Below are 20,825 nucleotides of genomic sequence, written 5' to 3' on the forward strand. Positions count from 1 at the left end.
ACTGTATAATGCTTACGTGTTACATCAATGTGCAGGCCGGAGGGGAACTTTCCTGGAATTTCAAGAGGCGGTAGTCAAGCAGTTGATTTTTAGCGACCAGGAAGGGGGGAGTGCGAGTACGTCTGGAAGCGAGGCCACATCACGCATTGTACCAGGGCAGCACTTTCCAGGAGAAGTTCCCCAAACTGCCAGCAAGAGAAGGACACAGAGGAGGTGCAGGGTGTGCTCCAAAAGGAACATAAAAAAATAAATCATATACCAGTGTGACACATGCCCCGAGAAACCAGGGCATGAAATATTGTGTATATTATTGCCACATATGGGGTATTGCCATACCCAGAAGAACCCACATCATGTTTTTTGTACTATGCACTGTCCATTATGCATCATCCTTGGGGTCCACCTGTGTGCTTAAAATGCTCACTACACCCCAAGATTTATTCATGGAGGGATGTAGTTTTCAAATAGGGTCATGACAATTTTTGGGTTGTTTGTCTCCAGTGGTATGAATTGGGCAAAATACTTGACACTACAATGACAAATTTTGAGAAATTGCAAAGCAAATTTTACTTGACACAATTTAATTTGTGTTACATTTGGGCCAGGATTTTATGGGATAAAATGCTCATACAACCCTAAATAAATTCTTTGAGGATTGCCCTTTTTTAAAATGGGGTCACTACTTGGGGGGTTCTATTGTACTGGTACAGGCACCCCAACACCAGTCTAGTAAAAAGGGTGTTCCAAAAGCTAAATTTTGCTTGTCCCTTCTCAGGCCTGCCGTGTCCCCTGCCTGTAGACTATTGCTACACATGGGGTATTTCCATACCCGCAAAAACTCACAGAATCATTTTTGGGGTTTTATCCACAATGGCAGGAATAGGGCTGAATATATTCTTCCTACACATTTGAGAAAACAATGCAATTTTTACACTGCCCCCCTCACTTTGTATTACATTTGGGCCAGTATCTCAGGGGTTAAAATTTTCATACAACACTAGATAAATTCTTTGAGGGGTGCCCTTTCCTAAAATGGGGTCACTACTCAGGGGTTTCTGTTGCACTGGTACCTCAACGGAACCCTAACACCAGTCTAGTGACAGGGTGCTCTAAAAGCAAAATTTAGCTCCTTGCCTTCTTAGCCCTGTTGTGTGCCCAGCCTGTCAATTATTGACAAATGTGTGGTATTTACATACTTAGGACAACCCACAGAATGATTTTTAGGGTGTTTGTCTAAAGTGGCATGAGTTGGGCACAATATATTAGGCACTAAAATTACATTTTTGAGATAAAAATGCAATTTTTTCTCTGTACCATTTACTTATGTATTATATTTTGATGAGAATGGTGATGGTTAAAATGCTCACCACACCCCCAGATAAATTCTTTGAGGGGTCTAGTTTCCAAAATGGTATAATTTCTCAGGGGTATCTATTGCACTGGTAACTCACGAGTCCTGCAAACATGACATGGCACTCTAAAGCCAAAAGTTTGAAAACTGAGCTCCAAAAGCAAAATTTAGCTTCTTCCCTTGGCAGCCCTGCTGTGTGCCCAGCCTGTCAATTACTGGCACATGTGTGGTATTTCCGTACTAAAGACAACCCACAAAATGATTTTCTTTGAGGGGGTCAAGTTTCCTAAATGGTGACATCTTTGGGGGTTTTCTAATGTACTGTTACTTCAGGGGCTTTTAAAGTACACTGTGGCACCACAAAACATTTGCAGCCAAATTTGCTTGCCAAAAATCCAAAAGCACTAATTCTGTTTTGGACATCACTGCGACAAAACAGCAGTTGACATCCACATGTCTGGTATTGCCGAACTTGGAAGAGGCAGGACAAAAATTCTGGGATGTAGATCTACCTCAGATTCCTTCTGAATGTGTTCATTTTAGGGCTAAATGAGAATAATCTTATTCAAAAATTTAAATTTCAAAATTTTCAATCCATTTTTGTTTGCTTCCAGAAAATCTGAGAAGTTGCTACTAAAAATTAAAACTTTCTCACATCCGTAGAAAAAATGAAAACATAAAAGCAGTTATGGAAATAAAAAGAAGACCAATGGCAAAAGGTTTCTACCAAAAAAAATAAATTGTGGTATGACTTTTTATCTAAAAAGTTGAACATTTGAAATTTTGAAAATTGTCATTTTTTTCTAATTTTTCCTAAATTATAGAATTTTGACCCCCCCAAAAAAGAAATTGATCACCAAAATGAGACTAATAACATAAACTACAATGTCTCATGAAAAGTTATTACCACAAGAGCCTTAACTTACAAACAGGCTGCATCATTAAGGAGTTAAAGTCACCTTTATATATTTTACCCTTTGAAGTCCTTATCAGTTTTTGTGGGCTGAGACTGGTGACTGGAAACTTTCTTTTGATTTTAAGCATAAAACTGCTATTGAAATATAAACAGATCTGCTGAAAACATAACTTTGGCAAGCAGAGTATTCTCATCACTTAGCTGCGCTTATAACAACACACAAAGGAGTACTCCATAGCCAGGGGTAATAGCTGGGCCAATAAACTGGCATTTACACTTAAGAAGATTAATTACCCTATTAAAACCTGAGACATTACTAAGAATCTTTGTATAAACCATTTAACTAGCAACAATTGCAAAATATGTGTACCATTATTTTCATGATAGCAAAGATTCTCGTACTGTGACATTAGTGCTTGTTTTATCCCCAATGTCCTAGATGATTTAACCATGATCACAGAAAAATAAAATCCAGTGAACAAACAGCAAACAAAGCCTTCCATATTATGGAAATAAATACTACTTCTACTTCTTCACAGTATGACAATACTGAATTCCCAGAGGAGAGCACCGGAATTCAGAAATAGTTAGGAGTTCAGTGTATAGTGAAACCAAAGGTCCTTTCGTGTGTGTTTATAACAAAGTCTACAGCAATTAAGATCTTTGACTGGCATGATTTATCAAAACAACATATTTCTTAAATACGTTGTTGGGGGTTCATGAATTTATTTTCATAATTTACCCCAGACAGTGTAAGAATAATAAAAACATTATACTCACCTCAGTCCTCACTTCCAGTCGAGTGCAGCACCTCCCGTCATCTCCGGCCTATGTTGGTATACCAAGCCTCAGCAGTGATGTTGCCTCATGGTGGGAGGAAGGCGGAGCTTATACGCCACCCGATTAATGCGCTGAACGGTCCCAGGAAACGTGGACCCAGTTTGTAACTGGGGATCTTCAATCGAACATACCTGGAGAACAGCCACACTTTATCTCCTGGAGAGAAGATGGGAGGAGACCGGCGTTTCTTATCGGCCTGAGTTTTGGTGTGGGCGGCCGCCCGAAGCAAAGACTGACGAGTCTGTTTCCAGATGGATTTAAGGTCTTCTACCAACTCTTCCACAGCAGGAACATCAGCAGAGAGGTAGGGGTGGACATGGATTTCTCCCATACACAACAAAGAAAGGAGAGGCACCGAAAGACTCTAATTCCAGAGAGTTACATGAGAACTCTGCCCACGGCAACAAAGTGGACCAGTCGTCCTGTCGAGCAGAGACAAAATGACGTAAGTAACAGCCCAGAGTTTGATTAACTCTCTCTACTTGTCCATTAGACTGCGGATGTTATGCGGAAGAGAAGTCCAATTTCACATGTAGCTGATTACACAGGGATCACCAGAAGCAGGAGACAAAACAATGTGCACCGGAAGTCCATGTAGGCGAAAGATGTGGGTAAAGAACAGGCTGGAAAGGCGTGGAGCAGACGGCAGACCTGGCAGAGGAAGAAAATGAAACATTCTTGAAAAAAAGATGATGGTGTTGCCTGATGAAGATGGCAGGTCCGTGATAAAGTCCATAGCCACATGGGCAACGGCAGAAGAAGACCAGCAGGTTTGAGACGTGATGGCTTATGCCGGGCACAGGAAGCACAGGAACCCACAAAGTCCCGAACATCCTTGGCCAGATCTGGCCACCAGTAGAATCGGGAAATGAGGGCAAGAGAGCGCTGCACCCCAGGATGCACAGCCACTCGCGAGCAATGTCCCCAAGTCAGAATTTTCCTCCGGAAAGCAGGTCGTACCTACGTCTTGCAAGGAGGTAGTTGTCGAAGATCCACAGGCGCACCCATCATCAAGTCTATTATACAGTCATAGGGTCGGTGTGGTGGCAGAGTCTCTGCTTGCTTTTTAGAAAAAAACATCTGCAAAGTCCGCATATGAAGCAAACTTCACCTGTCTGCCAGTCGAGCACCGGTGTGTGGTGCTGCAACCACGGAAGGCCCAGAAGAACTGAAGACGTGCATCGGGTAGGCATAAGGGTTCAGTGCAATACCGGATCGGATCCTGGAGAATCTGCCCACTGACTGACAGGATGAACAGCGGCTTCTCAAGATGGACCACAGGAAGACAGTACTGAGAGACCAAGGCAGCATCCACAAAGTTCCTTGCTAAACCGGAAACCAGGAAGGCAAACTGGTCACCCGTCCCAACGCTGAGTAGGACAGGTATGTTCAGACGTGGAGAAGCTTTGTTCTCACCTAGGGAAGCTTCTCCCAAGAACCTTAGGTGCATGCATTTCCTGGGCGCTGAGATCGGAGTCAACAGGTCCGCAGGAAATGTTCCGGGTTGGCACAGGGGGATCTGTGGAAGCTTGAGGAGTGGGCAGAGAAATGGTTTGATGAGGTTTAATGTAGATAAATGTAAAGTTATGCACTTGGGCCATGGAAACAAAAAGTATAATTATGTTCTAAACAGTCAATTACTTGAGCTGAAAAGGACTTGGGGGTATTGGTGGATGGTAAACTTAATTTTAGTGACCAGAGCCAGACGGCTGCTGCTAAAGCAAATAACATTATGGGATGTATTAAAAGAGGAATAGATTCTCATGATAAAGACATAGTTTTGCCCTTATACAAATCCCTGGTCAGACCACACATGGAATATTGTGTACAGTTTTGGGCACCAGTGTATAAAAAGGATATAGTAGAGCTGGAACGGGTGCAGAGGAGAGCAATCAGGATTATTAGGGGAATGGAGGGATTAGAATACACTGACAGATTACAAAATTTGGGATTATTCAGTTTAGAAAAAAGAAGACTGAGGGGAGACCTCATTACAATGTACAAATACCTGAACGGACAGTACAAGGATCTCTCCAAAGATCTTTTTATACCTAGGCCTGTGACCAGGACAAGGGGGCATCCTCTACGCCTCAAGGAGAGGCGATTCTACCATAGCCATAGACAAAGGTTCTTTACTGTAAGATCAGTGAGACTATGGAACTCTCTGCCGCAGGAGGTTGTTATGGCGGACTCTATGTACATGTTCAAGAGAAGCCTGGATGCCTTTCTGGAGAGAAAAAATATCACGGGTTATGAGGATAAAACATTTATTTAATTCTTAAAGGTTGGACTTGATGGACTTTTTCCAGCCTTATATACTATGATACTATGATACAGTAGAGACAGAGGTTTTCCTGAAGTCGCCCGTGAGTCTATTGACCCCAATTCCTTTCTCCCAATGGCTTTACCCATGCTGCTTTAATCTCTGATTCTAGTGTCACTAAACCAGTGTTAGCTGAAAATTTGTCAGATTCGTCCAAAGTGATTCATAAAATATTCACATTCGGCCATGGAAAATTAGCAGATTCTTACCAATTCTGTAAATTGATAAATAGATTTGCTCACCTCTATTTGTCAGTTTAACAATATAGGCTGGAACAGAATGTCACTATTGAAGGATGGGTTATGATGTCTTTAGTGTACTGTTGTATACCTATGTATGGAAGGATATACAGGAATATAGAGAGATAAGGCTTTGTAATCATATTTCCTTTCCTGTTTCTGTGAAGGGGGAGTACTCTTTCATTTTCTGGAGACTGTATGATTCTTCGACATTATCTGTCAGCTTACTACAACTAATAACAGCTTTACTGCTGGAGCATAAATATACTCCAAACAGGGCATGTAACTTGAGGGGATACAGTTCCAGGAGCTTAAACGGAACCTACCACCACAAATCTACCTATAAAGGTAGATCGGGGGGATAGATGGATCAATGGGACGTTAGGATAGCCCTTTTAAGGGCTAATCCTCACGTCCCCACACTTTTTTGTTAACTTTTATTTAAACTTGTATGCAAATTTACTTATGCGGCTACTGGGGCGTGGAGTAGCCGCATTTGAGGTTACACGAGGCGGCTACTCCATGCCCCGGTAGCCTCTTTTCCCCTCCTACTCACCATCTTCTGCGCACAGCTCCGCGTAGCTGCGCGCCCTCATCATGCGCAGAAGAGCAGGCCCGCGCCTGCGCGGTCACTGCTCCGAAACAGGCGCGGGCCTGCTCTTCTGCGCATGCGCAGACGGCAGGATCGCCGGACGAGAGTGCGCAGCTACGTGGAGCTGCGCGCCGAAGATGGTGATTAGGAGGGGAAAAGAGGCTACTGGGGCGTGGAGTAGCCGCCTCGTGTAACCTCAGATGCGGCCCCAGTAGCCGCATAAGTAAATTTGCATACAAGTTTAATAAAAGTTAACAAAAAAGTGTGGGGACGTGAGGATTAGCCCTTAAAAGGGCTATCCTCACGTCCCATTGATCCACCTACCAACCGATCTACCTTTATAGGTAGATTTGTGGTGGTAGGTTCCCTTTAAGGGGCCCATTTAATGTCTCCTGTATGAGGTGACCAGAACAATTAAAATCCATTATAGTTGGTGGGTAGAGATGGGCCAATTTGTTGAAATTCGATTTGACCCGAATCAAATCATGCTGAATCACGTTAAAAAAAGGTATTTCCTGGCTGCAGAGAGCCTGTAGGATGTTGTAGAAAGTTGTGCCATGCACAAATATGCATAGGGAGCGTGGATGGGTCTTTAAACAATGCTGTGTTTTAGTATGACACGTACATGACAGCTGCCGCTCTTAGAATCACTTCACTCTTCAATTCTATGGACACTTACAGGGGCCAACTTCACCAAATAAGTGAAGCAAGAATGCAGCCTGACAAGGTAAAGTCTGTGCCAGCTCATTCTACTGATCATTTTGCACATTACGTTTGGCTGCCTAGTAGTTCAGGGGATCCTCTACCTGGGGTGGTAGAGTGCTGTCCAAGTAGGCCACCACCTGTTGGTGCAGAGTCTGCTCTATGTCCTGCTGCTGGTGGCAGCTACCCTCTTCACTAGATGGGTAAAGGAAGCTGCTCATTAAGGACTCTAGACTTAATCTGCTGCTGATGGAGCTGCTCCTAACCCCCTCCCCCCATCTCCCCACAGTAGTAGTGGCAGTAGTACGTGAGCGATGACTCCCAGGAATCCCCTGGTCAGACCTAACAGAGGATGGACAATGGCGCACATTGGCAGCGGCAACTGTCTCCACAGTATTTCTCTATAGTACGCCAGTTGTTCCTCCCTCACGGCAGCTGGAATAAAGTCACCCATTTTGGACTGCTAGATAGGGTCCAAGAAGGTGGAGAGCCAAAAGTCATCCCTATGCCGGGACTATGTTGACTATTCGGCTGTCACTGGCGAGACAAAGCAGCATGCCTAGGGCCATCTGCACAAGTGACTCTGAGGGACTCCTGGCCTCCATCTCCACTGTATACTGCCATGGTGCTTCTGGGTAATCTGCTGCGTTTTCTACCTCTTCCGGATGCTCCTGCTCCTCCTCTCCTGTCACCTGAGTAGAAAAACCACTAATTTCACCAGACTCTGCTCGTGCTCCAATGTCCTCCTCCCTCTTCTTCCAGTTCAGCCCACACCGGACTCATGTGGCCATGAGATGTAGTCGCCACTTCTCCAGTGCCCTGACCAGACAGATTTTGCAGCATCAGTTCCAGGACATAAAGCAGTGGAATGACGTTATTTATCCTGTAGTCCTGGCGACAGACTAATAACGTGGCCTCTTTAAAGGGCCTGAGCAAATGGCAAGTGTCACGCTTGAGCTGCCAGTGGTTGACATCAAAGTTACACAGGGAAGTACTCCTGTCCGCTTGCATCATCAAAAACTCATTAATGGGTTTTCTCTGTTCATACAGGTGGTCTAAAAAATGAAGGCTGGAATTCCAACAGGTGCTTAGCTTTGTAAGAATGGCTGAAGTGCATGCACAGTTTCCTGGCCATTTTTAGTATGTCTTGCAGATGGGAGGAAGACTTCAGGAACCTGTTGACAACCAGATTGAACACGTGCACCATGCAGGACGCATGGACCATCTCTCCTCGGTGAAGCATGGACACCATGTTCCACCCCTTGTCTGTCACCATGGTTCTGATTTGCAGTTGTTGTGGAGTTGTCCACAGATTGATTTCTTCTTGCATGACACAGATCAGTTCCTCCCCGGTGTGACATTGTTCACCCAGGCAAACCAGGTATAGAACTGCGTGACACAGCTGTGCCCTGCACATGTTGTATGATGGCGCAGCACTAAGACTTGTGGAGGCTGAGGAGGTGGTGGAGAAGGAGGAGGCGGACACTGGTGCAGGAGCAGCAGTTTGACAACATGGAGGAGAAAGCGGCGTCTCCTGTTCCAGTTGTCTGTGTGGCTGGGCGGGAAGCACATTCACCCAGTGGGCTGTAAAGGACATGTACTGGCCCTGACTGTAGTTAAAGCTCCACACGTCAGTGCTGCCGTGCACCTTGGATGAAACCAATAAGCTCAAGGACTGGCCCACTTTCTGTTCTACATATTTGTGAAGGGCTGGCACTGCCTTTTTGGAAAAGAAACCTAGAACTCTCCACCGTGGTTTGGTTTGTCACAAGCCATTAGTTATCTGAAGGATGAAGAGTCCACCACTTGGAAAGGGAGGGACTGCAGTACCAACAACTTGGACAGGAGCACGGTCAGCTTCTGCACCTTAGGATGGCTGGACGTGTACAGTTTTCTCTTTGTAATCGCCTCTTTCAACGACTGCTTGCGCCAAGCATAGCGAGGAGCAGGAGCATCTGGACTGGGAGATGACGTCAAAGACAAACAGCTCCCTTCGGCAGCGGCAAATGAAATTTGCAGTATACAGATACCCCAAAATGGACACCCTGGAATTGGAGCAAAAATCACTCCAGAAACTATGTGGATTTGACATGTATTTCTTGCTCTCAAATTTAAAAACAAATAAATATTGAAATTTGCAGTATACAGATACCCCAAAACAGAAACCCTGGGGTTGGAGCAAAAATCACTACAGAAACTATGTGGATTTTACACAGATTTCTTCCTATTCACTTCAGCAACAAAAAAGGAACTGCCATTTGGGGTATACAGATCCCCCAAAACGGACACCCTGGGATTGGACCAGAAATTGCTACAGCACAGTACAGTGCAAGCAGCCAGACGCTATGGCTGCCTGATTTTATAGGGCTGTCTGACATCATGTAAGCCTGCCGGTCGCTGATTGGCTTACAGGTCTGCACATGTCATAGAGCAGTGATGGTGAACCTTGTAGGGACTGAGTGCCGAAACTACAAGCAAAAGCCACATATTTTTCACAAAGTGCCAAATGACAATTTAAAGTAATTCACAGGTTTCAAACATATTGGTGCCCTGAGGACACCAATACAGGAGTAAGAAGGAGAAATTTGGATTATTATTGTAATTTCCTTCCAAAGTCTCCTTAACAGAATGGATCAAGGGTCCGGAGTAGGGGCTACAATGATAATCAAGTTCTTTCCACACCTCCTTGATTTAGGTCTTGAGTCCTGAATGGTGGGTGACCTTTGGCTGGGTGATAGCCTGGGTGCCCACCAACAGGGCTCTGAGTGCCACCTCTGGCACCTGTGCCATAGGTTCGCCGACACAGTCATAGAGGGTGTTGCTTTCTCATTCCCAGAATTCTCTTCCCCATGTAGCACGTTATGCTCGTGCCCATTTAGCTAAAAAAAAAAAGTTAATGTGACGAATTGAATTTTCCCTGAAATTCGGACCGAATTCCACTTCATTAGAATCGACTCGCCCATCTCTATTGGTGGGCCTCTGTACAGGTTTTAGTTTAAGGGCAGCAGGTTTACATGTGACTTCACATGAGATATTTATACTACCCAACTTTACACATAATGGAAAGAAAAAGAAAATCCACACCAGCATCTCATGCTAAAATTGTAATAATTATTAAAGCTTTATCCATACACATCATTTTTTATCATTATATCCCATTTGTTTTTTTTCTTTCTTTTGGTTATATTCAGAGGAAAAGGCACGTGCATGGGATGGACCCAGTGGCTATGGGTTGCATGAAAATTGTGGGCAACTATAGGTCTAATTTTTCATTTTATTTTTTTTAGATAAAATTATGCATTAAATACCTCCATTCACAGCATATATAGCAGGCAATACATATGGGGTGGGGAGTTATCATGGCTTCCAGGCGTACAAGCTGTGATTTAGCCAATTCCTAGCGCAGAGCATGGGAGTTACAGCTTCTCCTCCGGTTGGGCACGAGACGGTGGTGACGGTCGTTTCTGCCCAACATATGAGCACTGCCTGAACAGGCTAGGGCACTTAGCACAATCATATGATAAATGTACCCCATGGAATCTTCAGATTGTGAAAAAGACTTCTTTTAAGCCTGTACATTGTTTATGCAAACATTTATTTTATCATTTTTTTATGTAAATTTGCTTGCCATATATAATTATCAGGCTTTTAAAATTAGGTTAGGATAAATAATCACCCTTTTCTGCATGTTGTCTTCATGCTGTGCGCTCTGGGTAAAAAATGAATATTCACTTAATAAAACAAAAACTTCAGATTCATTATTAAAATATTAAGTCATTGGTAGAGATCCTTGAGAATGTTCATTATATTTCCATTGATATCCATAAGAGAATTAACAATACAGTTTATAGATCCTTAAAGCATTGGGCTAGATGCCAACAATGACTATAAAGCACAGAAGGGAACCAGGGCCATTTTCATTACAGTGAATGATCCAGCTCAAACCCTAAAAAAACTCATGTATGCAACATACCATATATAATTACCGGTATACTAACTTATAACTCAAGGGACACATGCATGGTAGATACAATGGAGCTTTGGGGTTATCTCTGTTTAGACATGTTCCTAAATAATAGAAATAGAATCACTTTAGGGACAATATTTGATTTCTCATATGGAATTATTCAGGGATCACAGATCTCTTGTAGCTGTGATAAGTAATGGCTTAATAGAAGCAAGATGTGTCAGGGAACATTCCCATACTGTTAAATACTGCAATGTGGGAAAGTGAATCTGCTCTTCTAAAGACAAGTACGTGATAACATGAAGATGCAGTTTCCTTTTATTACAACTCTGATGAGAACACAGTTTTTTTTTTTTAAATCTGATTTTCGTATAGTTTCAAGTCAAAGCATCTTGTATGCTAATATGTTCCAGGATCTGATTAGAAACAGAAAACAGACATTTATATTGCAGAGATCCCCAGGGAACTCCTCTGGCTCCCTTCTCTGTTAAGAAGAAATGAAAATGTCTCCTTCTCTCTTTCAAGGTCGTCTATGCACATTCTCTAATCTCATCTTCACCTTTTCCTCTGCTGTCTCATTTTTCAGATCATGTTTTCTTTCCCTCTCTTCTCTATCACAGATATGGTGGCACTGTACAAAGAACCCTTCTAAAATTTCTAGCAACTTCAGTTAATGCGTAGATATGTTGTTTTGTTGTTTTTTTAGCAATGTGTAATAAATAAACTAGGAAAATGCATTTAATACTTAAATAGTTTACTTGTTAACATCAGAAACTTGGCTTAGAGTACTAAAAAAAGTACATCTCACTGTCTCTGAATGTAGTATTTTCTGACATATAGGACCTCAAATATCTTTGATCAGCAAAGTCAGTAAAATTGACTATGAGGTAAGATGATTCTGAATAAATGGTCAACTCAATATAAATCCTCACTGGCAAGAATTAAGTTCAGTACCCAGAAAACACAGCTAAGACAGAAATTGTTTTTCATTTACGCTTTATGGCTTTTACACTTTTAATACACATTTTAGATTTAGATCTTTAGATTTAGAGTATGGTATTAGAAAAGCTAACATAGTGGGTGAAATCATTATCCCCCATTTTCTAAGTAAATATATTTCTAAAGATGCGATTGACATAAAATCACAGCACAAATCATTCAATCCACGCTGGCAAAATGACAATCCATATATGTCCATAAATTACATTTCTAATGAGTAAGCGTGGTGGGTAGAAAATTATGTAATATACAACTATTAATAGTTCTGCACCAATTTCTTGATAAAAATGTACTTTCTGTAAAATGAAGCCTCCTGACAGGAAACCTATCACCTGTCACCTGGAAATGCATGCCTTTTTATTGGTTGCAAAAAGATGTATAATCCACTGGATACAGCAGTCCATGCCCACAATTCACGAAATTATAGTTCAAATGAGATGCCTAATATGAATGGACAGGCTACAGACCTTAAGACACAAAGATAAGCAAACATAAGGAAAACGGGTCCTACCACATTTGATAGGGTCGTCTCCCCCTGGGGCATCATCTTTTAAGTTCTTGATGTTTACTGGTCCAAGAATATGAATACGGTGACTCATGGCAACTGGAATTTTGAAAAATGTCTCTTGAAAAAATGCATACTAGTATTCATTACATTTATGTTATAATATATTATGGTTGTGTGATAAAAATCCAAATAAAATGTGTTTTTAAGAAAAAATTAAGCCTCCTGTCAGCCAGACTTTCCTGACCATAAAATGGCTGCAGATGAAGAGTCATGTGATCTTATTTGTCCATAAACATTGCAAGGAGAGGTCAGTTGTTCATGGACAGATAAGATCACATGACCCTCAATCTAGGAATGTCTGACAGATGAGATAAAAGACAGGAGGCTTCACTCTACATATCAAGAAAGTGGGGCAGAACTTTCAATTGATGTATATTGGTAAATTACCGAATATCCGGCCCCCCACACTTACACACATTACAAAATACATTGGTTAAAGTGGCGAACCCCTTTAAATTATGTGTACTAATGATAAATTATCCAAGGCATACGTTTTGAAAACACTCATAGAAATGTATTTAAAGGGAACCTGTCAGCAGAAATATTCAAAATAAACCACTGTTCAGTTTGTTGTCATGCAGCTTGACACCTTACAGGCCAATTCCCTTTCTTTAGTGCAGGGGTATGATCTGAGAAATCAACTTTGGAGAGAAACTTATATTAGTTGAATTAAATCAAGAAGGTGGAGAGTTTAGCACTGAAGTCAAGTTCTCCTTTCTTAAGAATGCCTCATTTGTTGTAATTGAGAATCCTGTGTTCAGCGACATCACTAGCTCCTCTCCTCAAGTTTAGAGCAGAATGTCAATCACAGCAGAGGAAGTGTTCTGTAGCAGGAAGAGCTTGACTTTGGCACTGAGCTCTTCACCTACGTGATATTATACAGCCCATTTACATCAAATTCAAAATATGATTTTCTGGATTATAGTTGACCATGAAAGAAACATGATCTGGAATATGTTAAGTTGCTTGACAAGATACTATAATATAATGCTTTATTGGAATCATTTCTGTTGTCAAGTTCACTTTAATACTTGGTACAAAAGTCTTTGTTGGTGATGACAGCTTGAAGAGGTTTCCTGTATAGGAAAACTAGCCCCATGCATTGCTCAGGAGATGTGCAAAATGCCAAAGAAAGTCCTAACATCAGCTAAAGTATATCACAAAATAGACAGTAATCCTGCCACTTAGTGAAAGTAATATCCTGTATTTATTACTATGGCCACTCAACTTGATAATAGACTGATACTTGCTAATTCTGAAGGGGGGTTCTATACAGAAGTCATCTCATTTATATCACAGATAGAGTTAAAATAGAAGATAACTTCACTCCCATCTCTACAAATAATGGCTAGAAAACTATCCATAAACCCCAATGAGTTGTCTCTAGATAATTGCTATTGCCTTGAGACTACTGTAAAGTATATCACTAAATCCTGTTACTAGAGCTCAGACAAGATGGCAGACCATTTTATCATGGAGAGAAAATAGAACTGTGAAAAAATCTACAATCAGAAAATACCAAAAGAATAAAGAAAAGTTTTAATACATCATGACTGAATGACCTAAGAAACCTGTAACTGAGATGGAAAATGGTCAAATCATTAATTACTTTTCCAGAAGTTGTTAAAATACAAAATACACTACAAAACAGCAGAAGAATCAAAGTTAATCAAATAAAATATGCTGTAGTATATCAAGGCCAATCCATTATCCGCACCAGAGAAGTTAAATTATAGCACAGTTCAATGTGCAATCAAAACAATAGCATTTCATCAAATTAATTTAAAAATTACATGTTCTGAATTAGCTGTATAAACCTACATTAGCAGCATGCAATATCTACATAATTTGTTGTTTTGCAATGAATGTTTCCTGACTTGCATTAAAAATCTCAAAGAGAGAAGCGAGGTGATGTGGCTTTGAAAGGTGAATTGTGTATGCAAATTTATACATGATTTATGTAAATTTATGCAACAATATCAACTGCTTGATCATCACCTCTAGTTAAATAGGGTAAGCATTTGTGTGGTATGCATGGTACGTAGACAGGTGATGATTGTAACACCTTATTGTTTCTCCTAATACTTGAAATCAACAAATATCAGGGCCCATGGGAAGGAGAATTGTTAAATGTACAAAATCCTTCGTGAATATGTTAACACAAATACAATATTTTACAGATCACCCGTTCTTAAAAATTCATACTAAAATATTATATTTCTCATACTTTAATGAATTTTAACGGACGCTTTAAAGGAACCTGTCACCTTCGATACATACCAAAAACAGTACCTGTTTGTTAAATACTTTCCAAGCTTCCCATTGGTGTTTATGTATCTTTAAAATGTTCCAGTTTTGCTCTCAAAACACTTTGAATCATAACCTGACATCCATAACATAACGACAGAGGGGTGTCAAGTAACCGTTCAAGCTCCCCTTACCTCTGCATGGCCGTTAGGCTATAACACCAACCAGCTTCAACATCACTTTCATCTTCTTTGGTGATCTCGTGCAAGAGCCACTTCAATCAACCCACTAGGTCATGCTCGCTCCCGCGTTGTGGAGGAACTCAGCTATGCAGTAAGGTGGTACATTCACAGTGCATCTGTGAAGGTGATCGTGGACACAAGATTGCAGAGGAAGAAGATATTGAGGTTAGCGCTGGAAGGCAGGGTTGGCAGTCCAAGCAACCATAGCTTCATAGTTTAGTTCCAACGCCTTCTTAACTGTATGTGAAGTATGAGAAGGCACGATTAAAAGTGTTTTTTACAGGAAAGGTGCTGTTAGGGTTTTTTGGGGGGAAAGGAGGTAGACACGTTAACTGAAAGTTTTTGTCAAAATATTAAGGGTTTTCTGATATTGTCGTTTCTAACAGTCCCCATATAAACAGATCCATTCTCCTGCATCTTCACAATAAGATATCTAAATTATCAAATGGCATTTGACTGTGTAATTTAAGTATGTGCCATGTCGTGCCAAAGAGAGAAAAATAGATGAACTTTGCAACCACTTTATTCTTCAGCACTTTTATAAGAAACCATATTGAGGACTTCTCTCCTTTGACTCAAAATGTCTCTAATAGTGAGTATGAAAACAGTTTGTAAATCAGATAACCTATTTTACCCCTTTATGGATTTGATTGTACAATCAATTTGGAGGTCCCTTACTACGGATGTGCAAACAGTGATGTTCATGGAATGTTGAGATTTGCATGAAGGCTGTCTGTTATATACAACTGACACACTATTTCAATTAATTTGGTTTCAGATTATTCTGATTGTGGTGGTTTAAACCCTTAGATACTATGGTGAATAGTGACATCATAGAGCATAAAGGGATTTAAAAGAAGCACTGCCCTCACATTCAGAGCCTCACTATGCAGTCACAGAATGTCTTTGGTTATGGCAGTATGGCAGACTGGCAGGTGTCTGCTGTAATTTGCTGCCTGTGTGTATCATTCCAGCAATCAAGCTGCATGCTGCAGGTCCAATACTATACAATACAAAAAATATTAAAGAAAAATATAAATCGATAAACAAATTTTTGTCCCGCCAAAACATTAAATCACCATGTATGTGAAATATATTTTAAATGACTGGTCATATAGGTTCTTTCAGGCCTAGTCATTGGGGTTAAATAGAGGCACTTGTGAGTCAAGCTAGAAAGGGACTGACGGTCTCGGGCACTCTTATTCCAGCAACTGTCGGTCTCGGGCACTCTCATTCCATGACTGTGTCTTTGACTGTCACTTTGTGTATGGAAAGATTTATCAGAAGTGTCTGAGAGCAGAACTGCTCTAGTTTCACATGGCAACCAATCAGAGCTCAAGTTTCATTTTTGCACAGCTGTTTATAATATTACAGCTGATCTCTGATTGGTTTCCATTGGCAACTGGAACAGTTTTACCTCAGACAAAACCTAGTCTATGACGTTCCCTGAGTCACAGGCAACAACTGTGAAAAATTTAGTTATTGTAAATGCGACGTTGCAGATTCCTTTAGCGGATATACACACATAAACTCAGCTTTATATATTAGATATATGCATTAATACATAAATCCAGTCATTTTTTATGGAAAGGGCTGATTTAAATAGGGCATTAATAGAAAGTTTATTTTAAGTATTGAAATTGAGGATTAGAGTAAGTATAATTTTTATCCTGTGCCGCATGAAAGGACGGACTTCTTGCTCCCTATGTAGAGTCAGTTGTTAATCCCACCCTGAATACTACTTACACTAATGCATTGCATTCAAATAATCTTACTGTCTGACACCATCAAAAATTGGTCTAGGATTAGGTTGCACTACTGGATATGTCCCTTGCCAATCCTCATATATGCTGCAGACAGAGATATTTCCTATTTCAGCAGAAAAAAAGAAATAGAACAGACATAGCATGGACTGGCTGGTACTTTGAGATGTTTCACTAGCCATCATTTGCCACAAGTTCCAACCTCATCTGGTATTAACTTAAAACAATTAAGTATTTTGAGGAAGGCTTTTATGGTGTTTCCTTGGCAAAAACCCAGGATCAGCTGATATCAATGTCAGAGGTCTATGCACACATACATACATACATACACATGCATAAAAACATTTGCCCTTACCCAGCCACATCTGCATTGGTTCCTAGATTTGTTTTATAGACTGGGCCAATGAATCATGGACCTCTTTATTACCACAAAGCTTTAAAGGAAATCTACCATAAAATCAAGCATGATAAACCAAGGATACTTATTCATAGATCCAGGCAAAATGACTGATTGTTATCCATGGCCCCCTTATTTCTAAAATCATGCTTTACAATTATGCTAATGAATCTGAGGGGCTACCCTAGTTCCTGTGTAATCTGGCTATACAGACTGTTACTCTGCTCCCTCAGAACTTGTGTCACAATGCTGGGAGCCAGGGGATTGGAGGAAATGTTTTCTTTATATTACCACTTGGACTAGGCATTCATAAGAGATGTATGTGTGAATGGATGGATGTAGCAGAGCTGTGTGTGTGAGCGTATGTGCTCCACAGCCTGGTTCCCCTCAGACTAATTTGCATACAGTCTTTCATCCTGGTGATAGATGTTTTTTAACCCCTTAGCACTCAGTGGCGGATAGGAGCTGAACCGGCATCGCGAAACACGGGGTGCTGGCTGTAACATAGCCGGCACCCCAGTGTAACACCAGCGATCGGAGTGGGCTTCGATTGCGTTTTCGGGGGCCACCGATTTCTGCTATGGAAGTGCTGGGGTCCGATCTGGACCCCACCAGAAAAACCCACCATCTGAAAACCCACCAAAAATTATCATTTTTACCTATTCAATCTTGCAAAAAATGCAATAAAAAGTGATAAAAAAAAATATGTACTCCAGAATGATACTGTTGCAAAGCACAACACATCCCGCAAAAAACAAGCCATCAACCAGCTCCGTAGCCAAAAAAGTAAAAATGTTATGCCACTTGGAAGACGGCAAGGCAAAAATGTTAGATTTTTCCCCACATTACGGTTTTATTTGACAAATTTAGTAAAATGTAAGAAAATATATTCAAGTCTGGTATCCCCGTAATCGTATCGACCCATAGAATAAAGATAACATGATTGTTAGGCTAAACGGTGAACACGAAAAAAAAGGCAAAAATCCAGTACAGAATTGATGCTTTTCTACTCCTGCCCTCAAAAAACGAGTTACTAAATTTTCAACAATAGGTGATACCAACCCCAAAATGGCAACACTGGAAAAAGGATCTCATCTCGCAAAAGAAATGCCTTCACATGGCCCCAATAACGAAAAAGCGAAAATTTTATAGCCTACAAAAGGAGGCAACGAGAAAACTAAAATCCTGGCAGCTGCAAGGCGCTCCTTCCCTTCTGCGCCCCGCTGTGCCCCCATAAAACAAGTAACATCAACATGCTGGGGGTCTCTGTACTTGAGAGAAATTGCAGAACAAATTGCATGGTGGATTTTCTATTTTTATCTTTTGGAAATGTGTAAATTTTAGGGCTAAATGATTTGACCATTCTAAATTTCACCTCCAATTTGATTCAATTACTATGAAGACCTCAAGGGATTAACGATCTTCCTAAAAGCTGTTTCTGATAGTTTGAGGGGTGCAGATTTGTAAATGGGTTTATTATAAAGGGGGTTTTGATGCTAAATATGTAAAATTTCATTCAAAACAGTATTTATCTGCAATAGAGTAAATTCTGAAAATACGGAAAATCGCTATTCGATTTGTAAGCCGCGCGACATCAAAATATATTATCCAGACATTTCCAAAATTATGAAAATGTAAAGTAGACATATGGGAAATGTTATTCAGCAACTTATTTAGGTGGTAAATCTATCTACCTGAAAATGTAATGATTTCGAATTTCAAAAAAGTGAAATTTTTTAAAAAATTCATCATTTTTTCTTTTTTTTGGAACATAAAGGCAAAACTTATCAGCCAAAATTTACCACTAAAATGAAGTACAACATGTGGGTAATAAACAATCTCAGAATCGCTTTGATAAGTAACAGTGTTCAAAAGTTATAACCATATAAAGCGACGCAAGTCAGAATCCAAAAAATGGGGCTAAGCCTTAAGCTGTAAAATGGCTGCGTCCTTAACAGGTTAATGTTCTTATTATTTATATTTATATATTTGTTTATGTGAACCATTCTAGTCCCCACTTGTAATTCATGGCTGCTGGTGCTAACGTTACAGGCCTCCCCTTCACCATCTGCCCCTACATTACACATACACCAGGAGTGACCCAGGGGGAACCCACCACTACATTGTGGCCTTCCACTCTTCTTGCACCCCCTTGCGGGCCTCTGGCAGCCGCGGATGAGGCCTGTTCACCTGGATCAAGTCACCCATGACACAAAATTGGCACTAGGTTGCACTATAAGCCAGCCACTCTGGTACCAAGGAATCCAGTTTCCCCCATTCTGCGATCCAGTGGGTAGACATCGCAAAAGGATGACTGTTGCAGAGCTATGTGTGAATGGATGGATATAGCAGAGATGTATGTGAATAAATGAAAGGATGGGGCAGAGCTTTCTGTGGGAATGGATAAATAAAGTAGAGCTAGGAGTGAGTGGATGGATGTAGCAGAGATGTGTATGCGACTGTATACGGGGATGTAGCACTGCTGTGTGAGTGAATGGATGTAGCAGAGCTGTGTGTGCCTGTGCATGTTACCCTGCTGAATGTGAGACTGCTAGGACATTTTGTATCGGTGCCAAATATATTTTTCCTTAAGGACCATCTTAAAGTCCGAAAAATACAGTATTTTGTTTACTCCAGCACTTATTATTGTGTCAAATTCAGCTTTACCTCAGTAAATAGAGCAAGGGAGAAGTTTATAAAGTTTTTAGTGAATTAATTTAGTAGGTTGCTTAACCCCTTAAAGACCAGGCCGTTTTTTGTTTTTGCATTTTCATTTTTCACTCCCCACCTTCAAAAATCTATAACTTTTTTATTTTTCCACGCATAACAAATTGCACTTCATAGTGACTGTATTTAATATTCCATGCCTTGTACTTGGAAGCGGGAAAAAAATTCTGAATGCAGTGAAAATAATGAAAAAGCACATTTGCTCCATTTTCTTGTGGGTTTGGATTTTACGGCTTTCACTGAGCACCCCAATTGAAGATGTTTTCAATCATTTTTAGGACTGTACAACCTTTTGACCACGTTTTATAAAATTTTTTATATTTTTCAAAATTGCTAAAAAGTGCCATTTTTGACTTCAGGTGCTATTTTCCATTATGGGGTTAAACGCAGTTGTCACGGGTGCTCCCGCGATCGCTGTCTCGGATCGCGGGCGCACCCGTGTTCCTGCTGCTGCCCCCGGTCCCGGGTCCCGCTCACCTTCCCTGGCTCCCGCGATGTCCTCCCTGGCTCCCGCAGCTCGGCGCGCGCGTCCCCGTCTCCTAGGGCGCGCGCGCGCCGTCACTCTTAGATTTAAAGGGCCAGCGCGCCAATAATGGGCGCTGGCCTGCTATAAGTTTCTTCCCCTTCCTGTGACCCTTGCCGGATCTTTGTGCCTCATAGCCTTAGAGAAAGCTTCCAAGCGAGTATTCCTGCGTTCCTGTGTATTCCTGCGTTCCTGTGTATTCCTGCGTTCCTGTGTATTCCTGCGTTCCTGTGTATTCCTGCGTTCCTGTGTGTCTCCGCTCCCAAGTCCTGTGTTTCCCGTGTTCCTCCGTGTTGCTGTGTTCCTGTGCCTGTGTTCCCGTCCCCTTCTGCCTGGACCTCCTGTTGCTGACCCCGGACTTGGACCTGACGTTGCATCTCAGCCGCCTGCCCTGACCCTGTGCCTGGACCTGTCTACGAGATTGTCATC

General features: G+C 41.3%; 1 long non-coding RNA gene across 1 annotated transcript in view; it reads right to left on the bottom strand.

The window, feature by feature from the left end:
* LOC140134058 (uncharacterized) overlaps positions 1–20,825 on the bottom strand; it is a 68,574-nt gene that overhangs the window by 12,132 nt on the left and 35,617 nt on the right. Inside the window, exon 2 of the long non-coding RNA XR_011856054.1 lies at positions 12,441–12,533. This is a non-coding gene — a long non-coding RNA (uncharacterized lncRNA). The remainder of the gene's footprint in view (positions 1–12,440; positions 12,534–20,825) is intronic.

Source organism: Engystomops pustulosus, chromosome 5 (genome assembly GCF_040894005.1).
Source record: "Engystomops pustulosus chromosome 5, aEngPut4.maternal, whole genome shotgun sequence".
NCBI lineage: Eukaryota > Metazoa > Chordata > Amphibia > Anura > Leptodactylidae > Engystomops > Engystomops pustulosus.